Here is a 27,255-nt window from a genome sequence, read left to right on the forward strand (position 1 = left end):
GCATGGAAATCATGTCAGCTTGACTTACTCACTTAATAAGGCTTCCTGGGTAAGCAGCTTTATTGAAAACACACATTGGAACCTATTGGTCAACTTGGCTGCCCAGGCCAACTCAGAAAATCCCACTTTTAATATGGATGATGGAGCTTGTGTGCTGAGCTGCACTTCTAACTCAGGCAGATATCCAGAGGGAGGGTGGAGGACCTAATTAACTTTCTGTTAAAGCCACACAGATCTTCCAGAGGCAGGTGCACTCTGACGCCAAAGAGGATGGAATGGGCTTGGGAAACCTAATGCTCTCCATGTAATTATAATAACATTTGTGCAGCATTTGGAAGTTGACAGAGCACTTTTGCCTCCATTCATTCATATGTTCCTTAAAGCAAACCTTTGAGGGAGATGGGGGTTACTATGTTCATTTTATTGTCAGGGTCACAGTGGGTCAGGTAGTTTAAGTGATGGAAATGCAAAGATGCAGAGCTGGTAGAACAGGACATAAAACCAGTTCCTCTGATTCCAGACTTTAGGCTTTATGTTTTTTTTCTCTTTTCCATTAAAGCTACAGGAAGAGAAAAAAATGCACTTTGACATCAGGAGATGGAGATCAGCAGAACTAAGTCAGCAGGAGTGAGCATTCTCCAAAGGGAGGCTGCCCTAGGTGTTCTCTGAACTGTCTCTGGACTCTCATATTCCAGGATTCTTTCCTCCTACAATTTTTTTTCCTTGTTGTTTTCACTCACTTATTCCTCCCCCCCCACCCTCGTCTTTCTCCTGTCTTCATTATTATCATTGATAATCATTATCATCAAGGAAAAAACTAGCGAGAAGAGCATCCTGGCTCTGACTTCCATCCTGGCCTGCATATTGGGCCTTCTTTGCCGTACACACCTTTGCACCTCTGGACTATTATCAAGATCTGTCATACTCACTCCCATGAATGAGTTAAACCAAGAGGAGAGAACAGATCACCCTGTACCTTTAACATACTTGATGGCTCTTGTCACAGTCAAGGGTCTGCTTTCAAATCAGATTGACAGTAAGTATGAAGGAAAAGAATCAACTGGCTTTAGCCACAACAATGAAGAGGGCAACCAAGTTTCACCTTTGTTCTCTTACTAATCACAGATAGGACATAGACGGCTCCAGTTTAACTTCCTCTCTTCCCATAGGCACTAGCTCATTAGCTCTAAGAGAATCCCACGAGTACATGGTGTAGTTCCAAAAGAATAGTAGCTGGAATAAAACAGATGTGAACCACATTCTTCTAAATCCGGTGTGTTGATTCCAGACACATTATGTAATCTCTTTCTGTTCTCCCATTTTTCTCTTTCATAAAAAAGGAATAGATATATTTTATGTGATTCTTATAAGATAAACAAAAATATAAGAAATCCTATAAAACATTATCCATATATATGGATATATATAGTGTTTATTCTTGGGTTTTCTTATCTAATCTACTGGCACATGGTTGCTTATTCAAAAATAAAAATTGTTTCTCACAGGCGAGTAATGAAAATGGACAGTATTAACTCATGTGCCTCTGAATATCAGGATGTTAGCTCCTCTGATTGGCTCAGAAGGTCATGTGACAATTGCCCAGTAGCCTGCCCTTTTCCTGTGGCAGATGAGAGAATACAGACTCTAGTATCAGATTACCTGGATTCAAATTTCAGCTCCACTACTTACTAGATATGTGAACTTAGACAAGTTTCATAACTTTTATCTCCTTTGGTCTCCATCAAATGATACCCTGTTTCCCCTAAAATAAGACATCCTCCAAAAATAAGACCTACTTACAGGAACGATAAGATGTCCCCTGAAAATAAGACCTAGCGCATCTTTGGGAGCACACTGTCTTATTTTCGGGGAAACAGGGTAATAGTAATAGTCCTACCTCGTAGGATTATTGGGAGCATAAAGTGAGCTAATATATTTGAAGTATTTTTAATAGTGCCATATATCATAAATTTCATATAAGTGTTAGTACTATTATTCCTAAACTTCACTGTAAATTTTTCTGACCACTTAGATGAGAATAGGCATAATTATACTTTATTCATAATAATTGATTTCATGTCAACAAATGCCAATGGCTTCACTTCAACACCTACTTCAAAAAATTCCCTGATGTACTTACTCCCCTAACCTCCTAATGAAAAGGCCCCATCATGTTGCAAAAGGTAAGGAAACCAAACTCTATCGCTGCCTCCATTAGATTGACCAGAACTCTTTCATCATATTCAAGAAGGAAGTTAGCTTCCAAACTTCCATTCTGTTTTATAATTAGGAGAAAACAATTGGTTGGACACTCCTGTTCAGTTACATACACATTCAGGTTCATGACACTTCTGGTAGAATACAGGCAACCATTGGCACGTGAACATTTTTACCTTTGATCAAACAATACTGGGAATATGATTTTCCCACCAATCCAAATAACAATGATCTGAAGAGACTGTGAAGTGTCTCTCATACACAGGCAAAGGCCAAGACTACTCCAACATACGGAAAAAAAATTTTTCTCTGACTTTTTCAACCTAAATATTTTTAAGGCATCAAAAAGGTTAGCAGAAAAAAGAAGAGACAAACATATTGTATATTTGAGTATTGGAAAATGTGTATGGTGTTGCTCTGAGTTTTGGTCAGAGACACCATTAGGCTTCTCTTCTGAACAGATACCTAAATTTAACATAGCTTGTTAAGGAATCATCTCAGAGGTGTACTGGAATAAGCATAAGTCTAAGGCCCTCTCCCATCACTCACTTAGTAAATGAGCACAGAAAAATTATTTTAATTCTCTTACCCCCAAGACAAAATGAAAATAATATTTTTGTCTTTTCTATTTAATTTAGAAGTTTTCATGAAAAGCAAACAGATAATGAAAGTACTTTGTAAAATTGTTATGCAAGTGTAAATGGTGGCAATTGTATAGAAGCTGTGTGGGAAAGTCTGTAGAGCTATCTCACAACGTATCATGATAGACCATATTTAGGTTTCCTTAATTCTTAGAAAAGAAATTAACTCTCAAAAGATATGGGAAGCAGACTCCAATATGACAAAAATCAATGGATACTAGCCCTGGGGGCAGAATCCAGCCCTTTCTCCCTCCACACACAAATACATTCTGATCTCATAAAGCCCATTTAAGTCATTCATGTCAATATTTGGATTTTCTTACATACCTATGTAATATGACACAATTTTCCTCTTTCTTTAGGATCTTTTAGAGAAATTTCAAGTTGAACCTTTTCTCTTTAATTCAAAATACCTTGCTTATTCAAAAATAAAAATTGAATTTTCCATTTTTTACCCTGTTCTAAAAGTGTTTGCTTGTTCTAAAAGTTGATTGTGACTACCCGGTATTTTTATCATTGGGCCCAAAGTTATTTGGCATTACTACCATGTGGAGCTGTTCTGGGATTCTTCCTACACTTTCATTCATTTTTTATTTATTATGGAGAGTTTCAACTGATGAATAACTAAGGGCCATTCTTATGGTGTTTGTGATGGCTGGACAGGGTCTTTTCTTTTAAAAGCTGATGATAATCTCTTCACCTCCAGATTCTATGACTCTAAATACAACAGGAAAAAGAACACCCAGCCCAGTTTGGGGGAATCTAATCTAATCTTGTGAGCACAGACCAGGGTGCTCACAAGTTGCACTACTTGGAAAAAGCCAATTGGATTTTTCTTGCATCCAATTTATTTCTACCTTTATTAATATGTGTGCACACATGTGGGAATACACACATTTTATCCACCAAAACCACGTCACACTTCACTTGCCATAGCCAGACCTTAATAGGAGCTTTGTAAATAGAAGTTACTCAGTCCTTCAATGTTCCCTCCATGTTCTTCAGCATTTCAATGCTGGTCTCGCTGTCAAAAAATGAGGGGGTAAGGGGTATTTTACATGTGTCAGTATTTTCTACATACACTTTTTTTTTTTTTTTTTTGCAGTTTTTGGCAGGGCCAGGGTTTGAACTCGCCACCTCCAGCATATGGGGCCAGCGCCCTACTGCTTTGAGCCACAGGCGCCACCCTTTGCATGCACTTTTTTATGTGCAATTGATGGATGTGAGGCAGAGAAGGAAAAAATATACTTGGACAATCTTTCTCTTCTGATTTCCCATCTGGAAGAGCTAGAGAAAAGGAAATTTCCCCCACCCCATCCCAACTATTCAAGGCGTTTCTGCAAATCAAATGGGTAATGGTGAGAATCTACCCCCATGGCTTTCCCAGATCTTCCCCTGTTCTTCATTCTATTTTCAATTCCTTTCCTCCTCCTCCATTCATTGCATAGCCCCAAAATGATGTGAGCAGAGTGGTGGGTTGGGTCAATCCTTCCAACCCACTTGCTGGGCTGCCTTGGGAAAGCAGTTACTCTTTTGGATTTGTAGCATTAGTAAAATGAAGGAGTGAGCTTGACAGGGATTGTGGAAGGGTGATAATCATCTGTAATCTCCACTTTTTCAAAATGATTCAGTGTATCTACAAGTTTCATTTTGTTTGGCAGGTGTGACAAAATTAAATAAAATTATTACACATGTTATATCTGTCCCTAAGTGTTATAACTCCCTCTGCTTCTGCGTTCAAGTTTCCTAAATCCACTCTCTCCTGCTTTAGCCCAGAAGAGACTTACCTCACCCTGACCGCTCGTGTCCGTCTCTGGGAACTTCCTACAGAAACTTTTTAGCAGCCCCCTTCCCACCCCGTCTGCTGGCTCACCTCTGCCACTGGCCGCTCCGGGAGTGCTCTCTGTGAATTTGTGTCCTGGGGGACAGTCAGAGAACCCACGTCCCCCTGACCATCCAGATTGACCATCAATCTCCGTGGGAGAAAGAGGTACTTTCAGCCATCCATGTTAAACCCGACTACTCCCTCTTAGAGCTTCCGCCGGTCTGGTTTCTCTGACTGCTGCTTATTCTGTCTACTCCTTCCCCGGAGTTCCTGTGCGCTCCCTAAGGCCGCCCTTGGGCTGCGGCGTCTGTTGCAAGCGCTTTGGTCGGTCTTCAGTACCTCGTCTCCCCGGTCAGCTCCCCGGAGTGGCGCTTTCAGGACCACGGCTCTGGGCAGCTCCCGCGCTCTGGCCTGAGCCTCGGGCTCGCAGCAGTTTTGAGCTCTCGCAGCTGACCAGGGAGGGCCGAGGCTGCCGGAGTCTGACCCCTCCCCTTCCCCAGCCGAAGGACACGCCCACATCGCAGGGCTCCTCTGGCCAGGTCCAGCTTTGCACCGTGTCTGTCTGTCTGCTTAAACAGGGATGGGAGTTGCTGGAAGGGGAATTGGGGAGAGAGTTGCTGACGTTAAGGGGTAAAGAAAAAGGACTTTAACGTTTTTGGTTAAAAAGGTAAGAAATGATAGTGGAGCAGAATGGGCGGCATAGGGGAAGAAAATTGAGGACATAGATCTGGAGAGAGCTAAGATGGGGAAATCCAACTACTGGCCCACGTCTGAAAATAATCAAAATTTGAGCAAGGCACATGCCGAGGACACAGCATCATTGACTCCGACCTTACATGTTCGGGGTTGGTGTCTCTGGCTTTTAATTACAGAGTTCTAAGAGTTGAAGTATCTGCTGCTCCCTTTTCAACACATAAAGTGCATTCCTATCAAGGACTCTTGTTTTCATCTGTGAATATAAAGAAGCTGTGTCTATATTTGTTGTCCTGGCCTATCAACTTTTTATTCATTTGAAATTCATAAAAACAAAAGGCAAAAGAATAAAACCCTTCATCTTCAGGACATTCAGCTCCTTGAATTACAAACTGGGATCTACTGCTATTTTTCAAAATTACATCATTAAGCATTTCAGGTAGAAAAAGTCTGTTTGAGTAGTTATGAGCTTGGAAGAAGAGAAGGGTCATAATAATTCTTAAAATCAATTTGGCATTATGAGGGGAAATTAAGTTGCAAGCAAATAAAAAGAAAACCACACCTGGAATAATTTAAAGTAAATATATGAATATTCACTCTAGCTTATTTTAAAAATGACCAAGGAGAAATAAATAATTGTGAGTTCATTTTAAGATGTCAAGGATTTTGTAATCATCTACTCTTTCCAAGGAGGAAAAGAAAGGTGATTGGATTAAACAAATGGCTGAATAATTTTGAGTAAGTCAACTTTATTCTGGGCATCAGTTTTCACATCTGTAAAATGAGTTGATTGCTTAAGTGTTTTTTATGAGTAGCATGGTAGCATCCTGAGTCCAAGCTTAACTTATTTTTTTTTTTAATTGAAGGAAATGCTGCAGGCTTTTGGAGAAGGTACTGAAAGGCACAGAAGCTTGAAACAAAGGGTAATTTTACTGCCAATCAAATTGAAAGAGTAGCTTATGTCTGAAATAGTATTTTTTAATTCTGATATAGTGTCATATGACTCTTACTCTTCACAGAAAACCAGAGAATAAAAGTAACACTTTTGTTTTCAGTTTTCATAAGTTTGTATTTTCAGCAAATATTTAATCTCTTCCTGATGTTTTTTGTATCTCTAGCCAGAAAATATCTGCTCAGCAAAATAAACATCATTTTCAGAATAAGTGAACAGCACACGATAGGAATGGTGGAATTCTACAAACCAAATCAGAATCCGCTCCTCAGACACAGGAAACTTATCTAAGGGGTCATTTGGGTCCAGGATAGAGGTGCATAGTAGCTGCTCAATAATCACTTATGAATGAATTGATCTCCTGCTTTGTGTCTTCAGAGTTGTGTCCATGGATATTTGGAAGTTGATGTTATTGGTGGTGTTGGCATCCTGCCTGTGAAATTTTTAGGGGCAGGGAGGAATAGTGGATTAGCCGAAAGGTGAACATATTAAGACAAAGATGAGGGTGGGGACAGCACAGGGCTCCTTGCTTTCTCTGACAGATGTAAGAGACCGGACACAATAGGATTAGTCTTCAGAACACATTTCAATTGTGTGTGGGTGTGCGCATGTGTGTCTGCACCGTGTCTCCACACTCTTGAAGTCTTGGGAGGGATTTGAGGACACAAAATTTTCTTTAAGAACTGCCTTTTGAAGAGGGATAGGTGGAACCTATTTCATCAGGGCCACCCTTGTCACAACTCCTTGAGGAGTGGTATACAACTGGATTCTGAGAGGTCAGGAAGGGGCAGGAGATGTGTGTGCCGTCAGCAAAGGGAAGGCGTGGTGGCTGCCCTGAGAAAAGGGAGCACACACATTTGCATTCATTCTCCTCCCCCATGTGGTTCCTGGGCCAGAGGGCCAGTCCCCAGCCCTTCCTTCTTTCTCTGCTGCTTTTTGTAAAGCTCTGACTAACCTGTTAGAACCATCTGCTGAGTGGGGAAAGGGAGACCAGTGCTCCACTGCTGGCCCACAGGCCTGACGCCCAGGAGCCACTGAAGCAGAGAGAAGGGAGGCAACAGGCAGATTTATGGGCAACAATCTGTTCCCCCCACCCCAAGGCCCCTCTGCCAAGAGACAGCCTGATAATCCATCAACCCCACTAATGAATTAATTAGTATTCCCAGTAATCCTGACCCCCAAAGGAGACCTGCCTGTGGGCTCTAAGAGGAGGGGAGATTGGGTAGAAACTGCCTTCCTCAGGCAGACGCTGGAGACCTGGGACCAATGTCTGCCTTGAGGCCCCCGGGTGCTAAGCTGCACGCCACAGATCCTGTTGCTAAGGGTCCCCAGATGTCTCTCTTTCTCACCTTCCCTTGGGAGATTGCTAGTTTCAGCTGAATTAAAACCAATACCACCAACAAATGGAGTCCATAGACATAAATCAGGAACTATAGAGAGAGTGGGAAGGTAAACTTCAAAGAAAAGTGATTCAAGCTGCCCACATTCAGTATAAAACTTGAGCATATCCTAAAGCTGCTCTCCAAGGTTTAGGCACTGGGACCTGGGCCACGGGTGGGAGTGGGGGTAAGGGTCGGGGGAGAAAATAAAGAAAACACAGTCTCTGACTTCAAGATGCTCAGGGTTCAGTAGGGAAATGATACAAGCTGAAATAATAATCATGAAACAGATTAACACAAAGTGATTTGTGACATGAACCTCTCCTGAATAAAGACTCAAGTAAAACACAGAGGTGTCAGCTGAGTTTCTGAGCTGTCAGGGAGATTCAATAACTCTCCCTTAGACCTGCAAAGTGCTTCATTCTTTTCGAAAGCTCTGAGATGCAATGGTGAATAAAAAAGAAAAGTTTAGAAGTAAGGAAACTTTCCTTCCTTCTGGGCTGTAGCTGTGAGTAAATATAAGTAGGTTTCATAGAAGTACTGAGTACATTGGATACTTTTTCCTCCATTTTTGAGATACTTAAGTAAAAAAAAAAAAAAGAAGAAGAAGAAGTGAGGAAACTTGTGTTCTAAATCTAAGTCTGCCTATATGTGGCTATGATGTGCTCTAATGTCTCTGGGCCTCATGTTCCACATTCGTCAATGATCAGATTTATTATGATCCCTCCAGTATGTTCCAGCTGTAACATTCAGTGATGATGACATAGTTAAATGTCATAATTCCCCTTTGAGGGTGAATAATCCTGGCCTATTCACAGGTACTCAGATTTGAATACAGCAATAAAATAGGTCAGTGACAAAAATGGAACTAGAAACCAGGCAACAACAAATGTGAGGGTTCTCTTTCCACTCAGATCCATGTTGGGAAAGATACTTGATTCAATATTCTTTTGCCCCATTCATTCAAGGTCTGCACGTTAGGCCCTCACAGAGTGTGCGCTGACTCATTCCAGCTACGAAAATACCTGAATTTGTTTAATCAGCTGGGAAACTTCTGGAGCCTTGAAAATTCTGGAGGATCTGAAATTCTTGAGGATCCTGCTCTGCACTTGCTGTCCCCAGTTCCTAAAATCAAAATCCTCTAGGACTCAGCTGAATTCTAACATTGCCGCTTACTAACCATGTGACTTCAGACAAGTTATTTCTTTCAGTGTCTCCATCTGTAAGTTGTAAATTCTCCACCTGTAATACATGCCAAGTACCTACTTACAGGGTCTGGCCCTTAGCAAATGACCCAGAGACAGTAGTGATTATTGATATTTTGTTTTAAACATTTACATCTGATTTTTTTATCCCTTAGATATCAAAGAAAAATTAATATCAGGATTTCCATGTAGAGAGCCTGTCTCTGAATCCAAGTATTCCTTTATTACAATAATGATAACACTATTATTTTGTTTATCCAACAATTGTGCTTTATGAATATATAAAGCCCTAGGCACTGTGCAAGAATCTGGAAATAAAGAGTTGAAGAAAACTTCCTGTTCCTAATCGACTCTCAGTATAGCCCGGGTACGGGGGCTCACTCCTGTAATCCCAGCACTCTGGGAGGCTGAGGTGGGTGGTTTGCTTGATCTCAGGAGTTCAAGACCAACCTAAGAAAGAGCCAAGACTCCCATCTCTACTAAAATTAGAAAAATTAGCTGAGTGTTGTGGTGGGTCCCTGTAGTCCCAGCTACCAGGAGGGTGAGGCAAGAGCATAGCTCAAACCCAAAAGTTTGAGGTTGCTGTGAGCTATGATGCCACAGCACTCTACCCAGCATGACAGAGTGAGACTCTCTCTCAGAAAAGAAAAAACCTCTCCGTATAGTATCAGAAGCAGAAAACTGAATATATAAATATAATCCCAAAATTCCAATTCTCTGTGTCTGATTTTCCAACTTTTCCAATCACATGTGTGCCCAAGGAGCCATGGTGAAACAGAGATGTTAATTGAAGCTTTGTTATTAATAGTGAAAAAGTACATTATCAATATATTAAGTATCCAGGAGTTATCATTTAATTTGTAAGAGATGGTCTATATATGCTAACAATAAATATATGTACTAATATGCTGTGGGGGATATAAAATAATTTGTAGAACCACAGGTTCAATATAATACACTTAATTTTGTAAATGTACACACATGCAAATAATACATATATTTTAAAGATATATATCTGATTCTATACACACACACACAAACTGATAACACTGAGTCTGTATTTTGGTATATCTTAGAACTGGGATAAAGCAGTTTGAGACGGGATAGTTCTCAAAGGATATTGTTTTCTTTTTGTACAAGTATAATCTATTCATATATAGCTGCTCCTTGATACAAACAAGGAATTGCTTCCAGGACCCCCGCATCTATGGAAAGTCATGCATACCCAAGTTCACAGCTGCCCCTGCAGGATTCACTTGCGTGTATGAAAAAATCCATACACTTAGGATTCACATCCTGTGAAAGCTGTATTTTCAAACTAACTTTCATTGAAAGAAGTCTGTGCATAAGTAGACCCACACAGTTCAAGCCTGTGCTGTTAAAGTATTAGCTGTATAACTTGTGAAAGTGAAATGGATTTTAAAACACAATTAAGATATGCCGTCTTTAAGATCCCAGTCCAAGCTCATTTTCAGGAAGAGATCTGATAACTGCAGCTCATACCACCAAACACTGGAGCACACTAGCTGGTGTAACTGTCCCATGGAAAGATCACCACACAAGCTCCACCCTCATGCACATAGCCCCAGGAGCATTTTGGCCTAGCCTTAGGAGAAAATTTTAAGTTGAATTTACCAAGCTTCAATCATGATTCTTCATTCCTGAGAAATACCAGATGGAGGACAGTGGAAATTGCCTGCGAATTCAAACTTAATGTATACCACTGGAAAAAAAAAAAAAGTAGGATAAAAAGATGTATAAAACTAAGTAGTAGGTTCAAGATGCCTTCAGTGCTCTGGAGGGGCCAAACAACACTGCCCTGAGCACTCCCAGTGCAGAGTCAAAGATCAGCTTCTCCAAGTGGGCCCTGTAGTGTGATGAGGACAGTCGCTTTGTGCCAGGGTAGCTCTGAGCGGTCTGCTCCATTAGGCCAGTACTGGAGTGAGGTCACTTCTCCCAGGCATCCATCACTGAGTGAGGTAAAAACCACTAAGAAATTAATTACAACTCTAATAATTATAGCTAATCCTTATACAACACTTACCATGTGTCAAATGTTGTTTTAAGTGCTTTGCATGTATTAATTTATTTTATCATCACAAAAGCCTTATGAGATGGGTATTCATATTTTTCCCCACTTTACAAATAAATTAATGGAATGCAGCAAGGTTAAGTCACTTGCCCAAAGTCACACAACAAGTGATTGCCGGTGACTGGTGGGTGCTTGGGTTTGAATACAAGCAGTTACCTCCACTACACTATATTGCCATCCTAAATCAGGTGCCTGATGGTTCACTATGAATCCAGAATCTATTCTCCAATGTTCTGACAGGAAGACTGGAAGTGAAGGGATTAACATGGTCTTTCTGGTGACTTGGCCTAGAGCAGCTCACCTGCCCCCTCCTCTGGTTCCCCATCACCCAGGATACATTCAGAAGAACCGTGTTCTGCCCACGATATGCTTACCTGAGATTCAATTTTAGGGAAGACTTTTTACCACCACAACTGATAATGAACTATGGGGAGACTATGGGGAGATAGTAGTATCATGGTGCCTAGACGCTCCAACAACAGAAAAAATATCCTCCCATTTATCTGGCCTTCCCTGAGCCCCACCTTACCCCAGATCTCATGTTCTAAGATACTATATTATGAATTGAGAACATAAAGAATAATCTCTGTCATGAAAGGGAATACAAACCTTTTAGGATTGGGGCCAAGCAGTGTTGAAAGGAGGCCACCGTGGAAGCTAGCCACAGAAACAAACAGTATGCTGGTCACCAGCCTGAGAAGCATCTTCCAGGTAAGGTTCCCTATTGTCCCACTAATTTTAAGGGAAGAAAAATAGCAAAAGAATATGAGAAATGTCTAGATAGCCCAGTTCTCCAATTCCACCTTTCTGCTTTTATAATAACTCATTCTTCAACCACAAAGTTCTGGTTGAAATTCTCAAGAAACTTCACCCTTCTTCCACCTTCTCATTCATTCGGCCAGAACTGCTTTCGTTTCTAGACACTTCACGGCAAGTATGAACTAGGAAGGCAGGGAGTAAGACCCGGAGAATACAAAACTGGGCTAAGCTGTTGGGATTCAAAAGGGAATTTTTAAAACATCAGAATTACAGTGTGAGGAAAAAGGTAAAGGCAGAAACCGACATTAGCTAAGAGTCTGTACCACACAGTTGTTGCATCAATAGTCTGCAAATGCCATCTGCTTTAGAAACACTTACAGCCAGCACTTTCTGAGTTTCAGCATTAAACTGAGCAAATTACTTCATTTATTTACCTGCATTACCTCATTAAACTGCTGTGACAACTCTTTGGGATGGGTGCTGTTATTTGTCACTTTTTTTTAAAGGGATGAGGAGAATGAGGTCCATTAATTCATCCAGTCACTTAATATTTGAGCGCTTCCTACATGTAATAGGCACTGGACAAAAGACAAACGATAAACGATGCATTCAAGATCACACAGCCAGGAAATGAATGGTAGGCTAAGGGGTTTATTTCCACCCCCCTTATATTTATTTTGATTATTATTCTATTCCTTTTATCCTTTCAGTAAAGGAAAGACAGACTCAAATAAAACAGAGTAAGTTAATACCCCAGTCTAGAATAATATCCCATCACCTCCAAGGGGTAACATTGATTAGATAAAGGGGAAGTAATGGTCCTAGCTAGTTACCATACAGACGCATTCTTCATGGCAAGTTCTCCTGCCCTCTCCCAAACACACCCACACTCACACAGAGGCAACACGTAACTGGATTATGTGCTGATTTTGTCATATCTAGAGTGACCATGAGTTCTGGTTTGCTTAGTATAGTCATGCTTTGCACCTGTTGTAGATCAATAAATGCCTGTTATTTTTAGATCCTCTTTCCCATTCACATATATCGCAGCTTGGATGAGCATCATATGGTCACCTTGCTCACATTGTTCTCTGAAGCATCAAACTTGCCCGTTTCTTGAACTTCGGACCCCACCTTTCCCTTGTGCATCCTAGTTTACTCTACCATTAAAGGAAAAAGACCTCTCATCTTCCCTAACCTGGAAAGGAGCATTCAAGGGGTGAAGAAATATCAGGGGCTTGGGGTTTCATAAATAAAAAAGGCTTAAAGTGAGAACTGGAAAAGATAAAGTGAGGGAGAGGAGGTAAAAAGGCAAAAACAAAAACAAAACCTCCCTCTTCCCCCTCCCTCCCGCTGGAGACTCTGAAAATACACCCCCAGGCTCAGCCTCTTGACAGTAGTCCCTCTCCCTCTCCCTTCCCTTGGATGAATCCAGGAGTTAGAAGCCCAAATCCAGATTTAGGGGTGAGAGTTGCTTTTTCCCCAGGCTAGAAAGGATTTAACATCTTTAAATTAGGGCTCTGAATATTTTCTGTGAGTGCCAGCTGTGGCCAGGCTTAACCATGGCACTCCTCTAAGAGCCTCCTACAATAATTTGTGGGGAGATGTTACCACTTATTATTATGGCTACCAGTGGAGTCTTTGCCTGTACATTGTCCTCCAAGCCCCATACACAAACACGGAGTTATTTACTTGCAGTACGAATGATTTGGTCTTGCCTAAACTCTTGAGAATGAATGAAATCCCCAATCAAGCCTCTTGAGGCCTTCCCGTCCACATCTTCCCCCTTGGTCTCTAATTGCTCCAGAAAAACTGCTTGGGATGTGGCTTCTTTTCCTTCCCTGACTCCTTTCTCTCTCCTTTAGGCTCACAGGGCTCTCCCCCTCCATCACAGCCTCCTCTCTGCAGTGTGCCCCTCCCCCATCCTTTCTCTCCCTTCTTTCCTGCACATGTCCCTTGATTTGATTTACTTCTGTACATTGTGTAGTTTTGCAACGGTTGGTCCTCAGAGAACGCTCAAAGGGAGCACTCCATCTGTCAGCCTCTCAGTCCCCCTCCCTGGCCCCCAGCCACGGCCCCTCCCCTTCGCCTTCCCTGTGGGCAATTTCTAAGGGAGCTGTGGAAGATTTAGGTAAACTTCCTTTTCCCCACTTCATCCCCTCTCAGCCCTCACTGGAGGCCTCTATTTTCCCCACCCTCACTCAACTTGATTCTTGTTGTCCCCTCAAGGAAAGCCTTTGAAGTCACAGAAGTCAGTGAGAAAGTGCAGCCCCAGGAAGTGCCCCCCCCCCCAGTAGGATGCCTGGTGCTACATAATTAAGACCTACTGATGTAACAGCACATGGGTTATTGGTAAATTTAGGATTAGGCACACTGATGGTAGGGAGCAATGGTGCAGAAAATATTCATCAGCAGATAATCCAAAATTCTATCCCATTTGACAAATATCTATTTGTTCAAATCCTATGAGAGGCTGAGGACACAAATGTGAATAAAATAGGACACACTCCAGGGATTCCAGGGCTTCATAGTCTAATGGGGGCCAGCCCTACATATGAATAACTTTAATAGAGGAAAAAATACGAGTACAAAACGTGCCCTGGGACTCTAAAGAGTTGTCTCATGGCTCAGGGGATGGTTCCATTAGGACGCCGGTTAAGCTGTGCTTTGAGACAGATGCTCATGTAGACCATATTCCCATTAACTCAGCACCAAATATGGACTGGGTTCGTGGCATTTTTCTCTAAAGTTTCACAATAACCTATTTTACATACCATGCATAAGTAAACTCACAGGGGCTTCGTTAAGATGAAAAACAGGTGTTTTTATTTTTATTTTTGGAGTGGGGGATGGTGAGAGCTGGGAAAAGCCAGCAGATTTTCTTGTTCTATCACTTTGGTTGGAGTTGATTGATAACACAAAGACTGGTTTTCGGGGAAAAGAATTGCATAATAGTGCAGGCTTTTAAGGTTCTGACTATTTGGAGCCATGGAGAATAGCAAACCCCTATTTATAAGGAGCTCTAAATGTCTTCCTTAACTTCATTTTTCTCCCTTGGGCAAAAAGCCCAGATTATTTTGCAGATGGGAATTAAAAAAAAAAGATCAAACACCACAGAGACTTGAATGAGGTTACCCACTAAGGTGGTTCCACTCACATGACTAGAGCTGGTCTGGAAACAAATAAAAGTGAATGTGAGTCACTTTAGAGGGAAGATGTGACCCTAATCCTTTGATTCCATAATTTTACCTCACATACTTCTACTTCATATCTGGAGAAACCAATCCAAGTTCCGAATTACCCCAGTCTACAAGTAATTTCATCCCTTTGTAGGGAGGAGAGATTTGGGTGACAAGCAGGAGCTTAACACTTTGTATAAATTAAAAATAAGAAGTAACTAAATAGAATCATTCATTTAATTTAGGCGAGTTTATAAAATGAATCTTTGCAGCTTTTACCCACAGTAATTGCAGTAGATACACGCATCACAGAAAATGTCATAAAATAAAAATAACATAACGTACAAAATACGTATATTATGCACACATAATACATAAAATTATGATCATAATTATTTACAATGTATACTAAGAACTAAAATCTTTCTAGGTTCATACAACTTACTGTCTATACTAGCAAGAATTCCAGAAAGCTCTTGCCCAGGAGAAAAACATGGCTTAAGTAACTTTATTTCAGGAACGTGCCAAAACAAAATAAATCCTTTTAAGTCAGTGGTTCTCAACCTTCCTAATGCCGCGAACCTTTAATACAGTCCAAAGGGTTGTGACCCACAGGTTGAGAACCGCAGTTTTAAGCAAGTATCAAATGACCGTTTACCATTCAAGACTCTTCAAAATTCTTACCTCTCCCACTCCTAAACTATTATCATACTTACATAATCCTGCTCATTTCTTATATTGAAAAATCTTTCTGGGAGGCTGAGGCAAGAGAATCGCTTAAGACCAAGAGTTTGAGGTTGCTATGAGCTGTGACGCACAGCACTCTACTGAGGGCGACATAGTAAGGCAATCTCTCAAAAAAAAAGAAAAGAAAAGAAAGAAAGAAAAATCTTTCTTAACCTGTGCCTGCAAACCTTATAAATACCTGACTCTTATCTTTGTTCATAAAAAGTAATAGTAAGACTCTAACAAGATAGTGAACTCTCTTTCCATAGTAAGCAAGAAATTCAGCTTTGTCTTGTCAACAAGTTATTTTAGTACAATTTTCAGAAACTTCACATTTGGAAATGTACGAAGAATATGGGTGGGAAATAAATACAACATATATTTTTTTAATGATTAATAGGCATCAGGTTTTGCATGATCTTTCTAATTTTGTTGGTTTTTTAGTAAAAAAGTATCTTTTACCAGTTTAAGATAAATGAATAGTCAAATACATGATTCTGATGAACTGCCTGCAGGTTTCTTGAGATGCATTCCATACCCTTAAGCACAGAGAGCATTAAACTCATTTTGAAAGCAATCCAATGCGATGGTGCAAACCATAGAATTTGAAATCACAATTCTATCTTCTTTCTATAATTCTATATGATAACCTAACTATATGATTATTCTCTAAAGCCATCTTTGCAAAAAATGATGATATCCAAATATGTATCTTCAGCCTAGATCACACTCTAGACTCCAGACCCATATATCCAACTGCCAACTTGATACCATCAAATAATGACTAAGACATATTCGAACTTAGCATATCTAGAGCTGAGCTCCTGCTCGTGACCCAAATCTCTCCTCCTCAAAGTTTCCAGTTCTCAGTTACTATTGACAACTCCCTCCTCCCAGGCCAAGAACTTGAGGCCCTTCCTGAGTGTTCTTTCTCTTAAACTGTCAATCCATCAACACCTTTTTGTTGGTCCCACCTGCAAAATTTAAGAATCCACTAGTTTTGCTATCACCCTTGTCTGAACCACCATCATCTTTCCCCTGGAATATTGTTTATAGTCTCCTGACCAGCATCCCTGCTTGTGATTGAGCCTTTTAGCCTATTCTTAACACAGCGATGAAAGTGATGTTTATGTCCCCCTTTTGCTCAAAAAGTTCTAACAACTTATTTGATACAAGTAAAAGCCAAGGTTCTCACAATGACAGACAAGGTTCTACACATTTTGTCTCCCTCCCCGGCATCATTCTGACCTGATCTTAGACTCTTTTTGTCTTGCGTACTCTACTCCAGAATCACTGGCTTCTTAGCTCTTTCTCCAAAATCCTGATCCTGTCTCAGGGCATTTGCACTTGCTGGTCATTCAGCCAGAAATGCTCTTACCCCAGGTAGTCACATACTCCCTCCCTCATCTCCTAAAGCCCAATCCGAAATTACATTCCAATTAGATTATTCTGATTCCCCACGAATAGTTTTCGGTCTCTGTTTGTTAAAATCCCATTCATTTTTTTAGTTCATACCAGATCCTTAATGATTTTCCCTCCTAGGCTCAATCAGCCCTCGGTCCTTCTAGTAAATGAAAGGAGCACTTGTTTTTTATTCTCTGTCATAGCATTTGTTGTGTGCTGTGTCATCACAACTGATGCTGTTTGTTCATTTCTCCTACAGAACACAAACTCTTCTCATGCTGAAAACCTGTCTTACTTTTCAATGTAGATTCAGCAGCACAAAAATGCAAAACATTTATCACACATGCAGAGCAGAACTATGGTTATCTCAACAATCCCCACATTATTTGTGTGACATCCTGATGTCACTGCACAAATTTTTATGCAAGAGTTCTGATCATCAGGCCCTGGGAATGGGACTTACGAGTTTCTTTCCAATTATGTCATATTATTTATGATTATTTATGTTCAAATAAAAAGTAGTGTGGAAATTCCTCAGAGAACTAAAAGTAGGCCTGCCGTGTGACCCAGCAATCCTGACTACTGAATATTTACCCAAAGAGGGGGAGTCATTCTATCAAAAAGACACTAACACTAGAATGTTACTGCAGCACAATTCACAACTGCAAAGATGTGTAATCAGCTCCAGTGCCCATTAATTCATGAACGTATAAGTAGGGTTCATGCTCCTATGAGAGTCTAATGTCACTGCCTATTTGACAGGAGATGGAGCTCAGCCAGTGATGTGAGCAATGGGGAGCGGCTGTAAACTCAGACGAAGCTTCACTAGCTCCCCCTACCCCAACTGCTCCCCTCCTACCGTGGTGAGCCATGGACCAGTACTGGTCTTCCGGCTGCCAGGCATTGGAGGAAGCAGTTGTTAGGTATGTTCTTGAAATATTTTCAAACTGCTTTTAGTCCACCAGTAAGCATTGTGTGCCTGCTCTGAATCAGGTCCTAGGAAAATGGTTACAAAAGACTCCTCCAAATCATCTTTACTCCTAAGGAAATGAGAAAAGAAGTTGACATGTCATGGGCCAATCTCACACCATTTTCTAATTTAATAGTCAATATAAACTGTAAGGAAACATCATGGTGTCTTTCCCAGTAAGGATGCTGAGGAGCTGAGAGGAAGGTTAATGACTCCAGATTCACACCTGCTAAATAAACGCTATGGCAGGACCCTAACCTTGTCTCCCTGACTGCAAAGTTCATGATCTTTTCATTAGAGCAGTTGGGAAGATAGTTAAGTGAGTGAGGAAATGTTTTAAAGACAGCACAAAAGATAAAAATATGCCCATACCATGTATGTGCTTAGGAAATTTCAAAATCCTCAAAAGCTATGAAATTCCATACTGAGATCACGTCATTCTGTCAGTGATTTATTCTGAAGAGGGGCCTTAAACACAACTCTGTTTGGTCCACTATATCCTTTCTGAGAATAGTGGTGCATCCTCCTTAAAATTATAATGTATAAAATTTGAAACTGTACAAGGAGCTGATTGGACAAGGGCCACAGCAGTCATTATCTAGTACAGGTTTTATGTAAAGACCAGTTCCCTCTGAAGGGACCTAGGACAAAACTCCACCCAGGAGGAACACATAACCTGGGATATTGGTGAGCAGCTCTTATCAGATCCTCTTGGGGGAAGGACCCTGGGGGTACACAGAAGGTGAGTTGGGAGAGTCCAAGTTGCTTCCTTGATCACTCCTTCTCCCCCTCTGTGCATCACCGCCCTGGCATCCCTGAGACGCAGAACAATCAGGCTGCTGCTGCCAAGTACTCTCAGGCTGCTTCCCCTCCCCACCAGCTTGTAGGAAGCCCAGATTGCTAAAGAGTTCTGTGAGTCTGTCCCTATCACCCACAAGATGCTCCCCCAGCAACCTTATGGGTAGCTAAGCAGAGAGAAGTGAAGCTACCAGGATGGGCAAGTGCCACGGACATAGGTACAATAGTTGGGCAACAGTTTTCCTGTGCTGAATGTACTTTTCCATCTATTCATTCATCCAGCCGATCTAAACCCGGCATGTGCACTAGGCCAGCTGCTGTGCTGAGAGCTGAGAATATATGGATAAATAAGAGAGAATCTCTTCCAGTTGTATTTATATTTCATAGAGATGTCCAGAGATGATGCCTGTGCCCACTCTGGAAGAGTCATTTCAGCCACTTCCCCATTCCCACATCACACTCCCTACCTGTTCAGGCCCCTGTTTTTCTATGGAGGTCAAGGCAGTAAGTCACAAATCCATAAGCATAATATAGTCTCAGGTCATCAGGATAGGTAACCACAGAGCCTGTCACGGATCCACACATACTTCTCACATCTCATCATTCACCACTGGCTTTTGACTATTTTACTCCACAGCTGCAGGAAATTCTTCACACGGCCCTGACCTATTCGTGCCTTTCCAAACCTTCATGCCTCTTCTCATGTTATTTCTTCAATAGGAACATCTTCCCCTAAATCACTCTTTTAGATCATTCTTATTAGATTTTCTGGAATTAAACGTTCGTTCAATCACTCCCACCTCTAGGAAACTGTTGACACACCTGGGAAGAATGAGAACCTATTATAAGTTAAATTCTGAATTGTGTCCCCCCCAAAAGAGATACTCCGTCCTAAAAACCTTCCCTGCTCCACCTGTTCATCCGCCCCCCACCCCCCACTAGGCTATAATGTATTATTTGAAGATATACCAGTCCTAAGTACATTCTTAGCACCTTAAACTGTAACCTTATTAGAAAACAGAGTTATTAGATGTAATTAGACAAGTTAAGATGAGTTCCTGCTGGAGTTGCATGGACCCCAACCCAGCATGACTGGTGTCCTTAGAACATAGAAGATGACCACAGGAAGACAGAGAGACTCCCGCATGAACACAGGTATCGGGATGATGCATTTGTAGGCCACGGAATGTCAAAAATTGTCAGAAAATCACCAGAAGCTGGGAGGAGGTAAAGAAGGATCCCCCTACCAGCTTCAGAGGGAGTGTGGCCTGCTGGCACCTTGATTTTGGACAACCAGCCTGCAATAAGCAAGCTGTTGGGTTTGCTAATGGCAGCCCTTGGGAAGGAACATGATGTCCCTCCACTAGGCTCTCTGTCACACTCTTTCTAATTACCTATGTATTAGTCACTCTGCCCTTCCTGTAGACTGAGCTCTTCAGGGGGAAGGACCCCCCCCCATCCCATTTATCTACCCTGGGCCATCTCTAGAATAGCACTTGATACAGAAGAGTGCTTGATAAGTGCTGAAAAGTTGGCACTGGATGAACAGAGAAGGATGGCAGAGAAGGTCACGGAGTGTACAGGAGAACATCAGAGATCCAGGCAGAGGTTTTATTGGATTCTTAGAAATTCTGCTGTCAGAAGTTTTTGCTTCGTTTTTTGGAAATATTAGATTCCTCCTTCCTTAAATGTGCTTCCAAAGGAAATAGTCACACAAGCATTGGACAATTATTTATGGGAAGGATTGCTACAGGTCAATTCAAGGAAGGAAGATGATAGCAAAGAAAAGGGCCCTAATTTGGGTAGTTCAGGTCTTTTGGGAACAGATCTGTTCTCCCTCAGCTAAGAAAACATGAACGTGGGGCCCACAGAGCTCCAGACATCAAACACCCCTGCACTACTGGAGACGCATCTCTGGCTGCCTCTTCTGTGTTATCCCTCCTACTGGCACATCATGGGGTGCCACGGCTTTCTCACCTCTGTATCTTCCATCTCTCTGCCCACAGTTTCTGTCCTCACTTTACTGGCCTTCGGAGCAATGCTTCCATACTTCACTCAAGGGTCAGGTCTTCAGCAGAGCCTGTTCTGATCCAGGCCCAGCCCCTGTGCCTAGGCGGCACCCTGCAGGTTTCTTGATTTCTGCACATCTACACACACCCATCCCGAGGCCCAGCTTGACCACAGCAGGAATCATGCCCTCACATTCTTTAACACTCATCTCATCATGTGACCTACGATAAGTGTACAATAAATGTTTGTGGAATGAAGACAACTTTGTCTCTAGGCAAAGTGAAACTTTTACTATGTCCCAGCCATAAATAGGAAGAGATGAAACTATGCTGTGTAAGGGGAGTCACCATCTATTCTGTGTGAAACGGAAGTAAAGGAGTCAGCAATGATCACTGCAGGGCAAGTGGCCATGAGTATTTGGAGGAAAAGAAGGAGGAGCTTGGGAGCCAACAGGGACTCACAAAGGTGGCAGCAGATTCTCAGTATTGAGAAAGAAAGAGTCACCTGCCATTTCCTCTTCTTTTGGAGGTCAGGCCCAGCGGAGTGGACCTGCAGGAAAATGGATGGCATCTAGGAGGTTCCTTTAGTAAAACTCTCTTCTCTCGGTTCGGTCTAATCGAATTCAAGGGGCCCAGATTGGTTGGGGAGGACCAACCATGCAGGCAAAAGGACTCAAATGTCCTCAGCAAATATTGGCAGAGCTCATTTACTCTTTATTGGCCCCATACCCCAAAGGTAGGGAAGACAATTCCAACCCAGAAAATATAATTAGTCAGCCCGCTGGTTTAGGCTCTAATTTAATCTGGGCAGCTGTACCAGGAGCTTGTATTAGCATGACACTGGGAGGTGGAGAATATAATTAGGGAGCAATAGAGAAGGGGAGGAGAAGTGGGATGGTGACAGGGTGTGCCTGTTAGAGGATGGAGTAGGGGGAGGGGGGTGTCAATGCAGGCTGAGGACTCGCTTGGGAGAAGGGAAAGGATCCTGGCAGTGGATGGACGGTGACTTGAATTTAGCTCTGGAGAAACTGTGTGTGCAGTTTGTGTGTCTGAGGGTGTGTGTGAGGGTGTGTGTGTGTGTCTTGGTGTGTGTGTCTGATGAGAGGGGGATTTGCAGCTTCAGCTGGTCCACTCTGCATGACAAAGGTGAGTTGATGGATGGGCTGTGCGGGTTGCCCTAGAGGGGATGGATGAGGAGGGTTGGAGCAGGTTAGGGCTGAATTTGGGACAAATATCCTTAGATACTTTTTCACTGGATCAGTCTAAATGGAGGAAATTATATAAGGATTGGAAATTTGTTTCAGGCAGAGGAAATGTGATTAAAAGAAGACTTCTTAGGTGATTTCATTCATACAGAAAAGCTACCAGCTACTAATTTACTCCCAGGGTACTTATTTTGAGCTGGGCTCTAGGTTAAGCAGCTTATACTTATTGTCTCAAGTAGTTTTTGCAAAGCTCAATAAAGTATTAGGTAGTGTAATCCCCATTTAATGACTGAGGAAACTGAGGCTCAGAGACATTCAATAAAGTGCCCAAAGTCACGTAGCTAGTACATGTTGAAGGTAGGATTCAATCCAGGCCTGTCTGACCCTAAACACTATGCTATTAATCCCCAAATTGGTGTCACTCTGTCCATGTCTATATGGGGAAGCCGAGGCTCAACATGGTGAAGTAATTGATGATAGCTCAAAATGTGACTGAGTATCGAAACTGAAAATAGAAGTTGGATCTCATGCAATTCTGCCTCTTTGCTGGAGGATATATGAGGCAAAAGAACAGAATATTGTTTGCCAGGGAAAGAGCTGGATATCTAGAAAGAAAGCAGATATCTAACCAAGGCTCCTCCACTCTAAGTGGGAAGCATGATGACCGCTGGATTCCCCCTCACTCCCTCTCCCGAGGTGAGGCACTGCACCTTACTCACCCCCTTTCCTTTCACTCCATATCACTCTGAGGTAGGCTTTGTCATTGCCCCCTGTTGTGTGAGAAGACTAAGACTTCAATGCTGTGTAACTTGCCCATACTCAAATAGCCAGTTAAGGACAGAGCAGGGATTCAAATCCAGACAACCATTTGGAGAACACTTAGGGATCTAAAAATAGACCTGCCATTCAATCCTACAATTCCTCTACTTAGTATATATCCAGAAGACCAAAAATCACATTATAACAAAGATATTTGTACCAGAATGTTTATTGCAGCCCAATTCATAATTGCTAAGTCATGGAAGAAGCCCAAGTGCCCATCAACCCACGAATGGATTAATAAATTGTGGTATATGTACACCATGGAATATTATGCAGCCTTAAAGAAAGATGGAGACTTTACCTCTTTCATGTTTACATGGATGGAGCTGGAACATATTCTTCTTAGTAAAGTATCTCAAGAATGGAAGAAAAAGTATCCAATGTACTCAGCCCTACTATGAAATCAATTTATAACTTTCATATGGAAGCTATAAACCGATTACAGCCCAAGAATATGGGGAAAGAGGAGAGAGAGTGGAGGGGAGGGGGGAGGCGGGATGGAGGGAGGGTTATTGGTGGGACCACACCTATGGTGCATCTTACAAGGGTACACGTGAAATTTACTAAATATAGAATATAAATGTCTTAACACAATAATTAAGAAAATGCTGTGAAGGCTGTGTTAACCAGTGTGATGAAAATATTTCAAATTGTATATAAAACCAGCACATGTACCTCATGATTGCATTAATATACACAGCTATGATTTAATTTAAAAAAATCCAGACAACCTCTCCTCTGTCACTGCCCCTCAGGTATTATCACATCCCTCCAAGTGTCCAAAAGGACCTGCAAGGTCTGTCTGCCATGAAGTGATAGAAAACCTCACAAGTCCATAGAAATGCTTCTTTATGTCAAGCTAAGCCAGCCCCACGCAGAGGTCTGCCTGTCGTTTGGAGAGCGGGTACACTAGTAGAGATATATTGGGCATCTTTTCCTTACCCTCAGAGTTCACTTTCCCTGTGGCTTTTGACCTTTTCCTTCCCTTGCAAAGGCCCACAAACTCATTCTCTGCCCTGCCCTAGCTGTCTCTTGTTTTATAAGAAAGAACAGAGCAGAAGTTCCATTTCTTCTTTCCCTTCATACCGTAAAAGTTTCAACTCTGTTTTTTCTCAGGCAAAAACCTTCCTCTGGGGCTGTAGAGCCACTGGGAGTAAGAGAGGAGCAAAGCCAGTTTTCCTTCCCCAGAGGAGGACAGGAAGGAGGCTGCGCTCAGGCCTCGAGACACCTGAATTAGCTGGAGGAGAAGGCCCTCCCTGCCAGCCCATCCTGCTTGTTCAGCTGCTCAGCATCTGCCCTGCACCCGGGAGTGGGTCTTCTCTAGGGTCCCTGCCAATCTCCTGGGCTCTGGCAGGAGGAACCGAAAAGGACGCAGATGTGTTCTGCAGCCTGCAGGCATCACTGGGCAGCCCTCAGCTCATGGCCAGGAAGCCAGAAGAGGCATTTTGATTTCACGGGTCTCCCCACTCCCGACATCCTCCACCCCATAGTTTTCGCTCCCTATCTCTTCTTCCTCCCTCCCTCAAATCTCCTCCCACCTCCTCAGAAGGGGGAACTTGATAAAATGAGAAAGCTGTCTGGACTGAAAGTCAAAAGGCTTGGTTTTCCTACTAGCTATGCGGGGGTACCTTCATCTTTGAAATGAGGCAAATGGCATCTGTCATGAAAATGTGAGAAAACATGTATATGATTATCTCAGTCATGACAACAGTTGCCCTTAGTACTGTCATTGCAATCAGTAGACAGCAGAAATGATAGAGACTTCAAAATCAGACAGATCATGGTTTAAATCCTGGCCTCTACCGAGACTGCTGAACCTCAGTTTCCTCATCTGCTTAATGGAATGACAGTGCCTGCCTGGAAGGGCTGCTGTGAGATTAAATGAGAAGACATACAGAGAAGCACTGGAAGAGGAAGGTGTGAGCAGTGAGAGCAGTAAGAGTTTCATGAATGTTTGTTCTCCACGTCGGATCCAGAGCTGCAGGTCTCTGCACTCACAGCTGTACTGGTTGTGCCTTGCACAAGAGTCCCTACCCAACAGAACAAATACTAGTATGCGATCCTCGACTGGGCTGTATCTGCCTGGAAAAAGCCATATTTTTTTCTCCCTTCAATCTTAGCAGATTCTTGTTTGCCAGGTTCCCTAGAGCAAGTTAGAACCACAGTATTAGAGTCTAGGCAGGAGGAAATACTACAATGTACAGCCGTTAGAAATAGTAAATTCACATGCGTGCATGCTCACACACACACACACACACACGCACACACAGAGCTTCCAGAGTGATATTTCTAAACATGGCTCTGATTTTATCCAGCTTAATTCAATATATTGATATCAAAACTAGTAGATGAAAGTTGAATGTTTGATAAGGAATAGACTATTTCCATAGTTTTAAAAAAATACCTTAAAGTACTTACTAATTTAAAAAGAAAGATTATAACTTTATAGTCAAACAAAAAGGAGAATACCACCTTAAGTCTCAATAATGGGAAGAGTGGCCATTGTGTGCTCCTGACCTGATGCCCAGAGAAGAGTGAGTCATCACATGTAGCAATCTTTACAAAATCGTCGAATCCATGCTTAATCACATGAACTCTAGAGAAATGGAATCGAAGGGCACTCCACAGACTTGAAGCACTGTACTCTTCCAAAATGTCGATATCACAAACCATAAAGAAAAGTGGAAGAACCATTCCAGATTAAAGGAGACAAAAAGAGACATAAAAATATGTATAATGTGTGATTCTACACGTTATTGGGACAATAAATGAAATTTGAATAAGGTCTGCAAATTAGATAATATTGTATCAATGTTAAATTTTTTTGTTTTGGTGATTGTACTGTGATTATGAAGACCATTGTCTTTGTTTTTAGGTAAGGGGGGAATGAGCATAATATCTATAATTTATTCTCAAAATCTTGGGGGGAAAGATGGTATAAAAAAGCAAAATATTAACAACTTTAAATCAGAATTACAGGTATACAGAAGTTCTATTTACTCTTCTTACAAGTTTTCTATTTGAAATCACTTTAAAAGAAAAATTTCAAAGTTCAAACGAAGTTCAAGCCTCAAAATATGACATTCAAGGATTACTTAGGTCTGACCTCAACTTAAATTAACTGTCTTAGGTCTCATTCATTATCATTCTACAACTCACAGGCTAGCCATGCGGAGCTACCTGATTTTTCCCAGATATACCCTATACCTTTCCTCTTGGTGTTCATGCTTATTCAGGTCTCTCTGCCAGGACAACCTTTTTACTCTTTAACCTTATGAAAGCTCATTGAACCCTGGACATACTTAATTAAAAATAAGCAATGTAATAAAGAAACACTTAGTTGATCATTTAGCCCCTAAATCCGTACAGCCTCTTGTGATTCAAATCAGACAAATAGCCATTGTCTAGATAGTCCACATCTGGGTTAAATGGTTACTCTGGGTTAAGTCAACCTTCTGGGCCCTGGCCACTCAGATTCCCTCCTGTGTAACTGGGAGCTTAGAAAATGGGCATACTCTGCCCTCTGGTGGTTATTAGGAGTACAGTCATGAACTACATACACTCCGTGAGAACGGATGACGTATATTACCTATATTACCGTGGTCCCATAAGATTATAATGCAGGGAAGAGGCGAGAGAGGGGAAGGGAGGAGGGAGAGTATTTGGGGAGACCTCATTTAATGTGCATGATGCAATGGTACATTTCAAAACTATTAAGAAAAGAGTATAATTGTGATGAGTGTGTTAATCACTTCAATGTAAACATTCCACATGGTATATCAAATCAGTACACTGAACCCCATAAATGCATCAGTGTACACAGTTACGATTTAATAAAAACAAAAAAATGTAAAATATTATAATGCAGGTGAAAATTCCTGTTGTTTAGTGACATCATAGCCTTTGTGACACCATAGCACAGCACCGTGCTGCCAGTCGTAGAAAGTATGGCGCACAGCATTATGTACAGTGCATGGCACTTGATAATGACAGTGACGATGTTTCTGTTTTGGGCATTTACTACACCATACTTTTATCATCACTTTAGTGTGTACTCTTTCTACTGTAAAAAAAATTAATTGCTAAACAGCCTCAGGCAGGTCCTTCCGGGGGTATCCAGAAAAAGGCATTGTGTGGTAGGAGATGAAGCCTCTGTTCCTATTACTGTCCCTGAAGAGCTTTCAGTGGGACACGCGGAGGTGGAAGACAGTGATGTTGATGATCCTGAACCTGTGTAGGCCTAGGCTAATGTTCGTGTTTGCCTCTTAGTTTATAACAAAAGTATAAAAAGTAAAAAAAAAAAAAAAAAAAAAAGAAGAAAAGTAATTTAAAATAGAAAATTAGTTATGGAATAAGAATATAAAGAAAGAAAATGTTTT

At 41.7% G+C, this 27,255-nt stretch overlaps 1 protein-coding gene across 1 annotated transcript in view; it reads left to right on the forward strand.

Annotated features, from left to right (window-relative positions):
- The first annotated feature begins 21,896 nt into the window (after window positions 1-21,896).
- The window catches only part of TESPA1 (thymocyte expressed, positive selection associated 1), a 59,767-nt gene continuing 54,408 nt past the window's right edge, over window positions 21,897-27,255 (forward strand). Inside the window, exon 1 of the mRNA XM_053557076.1 lies at window positions 21,897-21,995. The gene's annotated coding sequence lies outside the window, so the exon portion shown is untranslated. The remainder of the gene's footprint in view (window positions 21,996-27,255) is intronic.

Source organism: Nycticebus coucang, chromosome 12, assembly GCF_027406575.1.
Source record: "Nycticebus coucang isolate mNycCou1 chromosome 12, mNycCou1.pri, whole genome shotgun sequence".
NCBI lineage: Eukaryota > Metazoa > Chordata > Mammalia > Primates > Lorisidae > Nycticebus > Nycticebus coucang.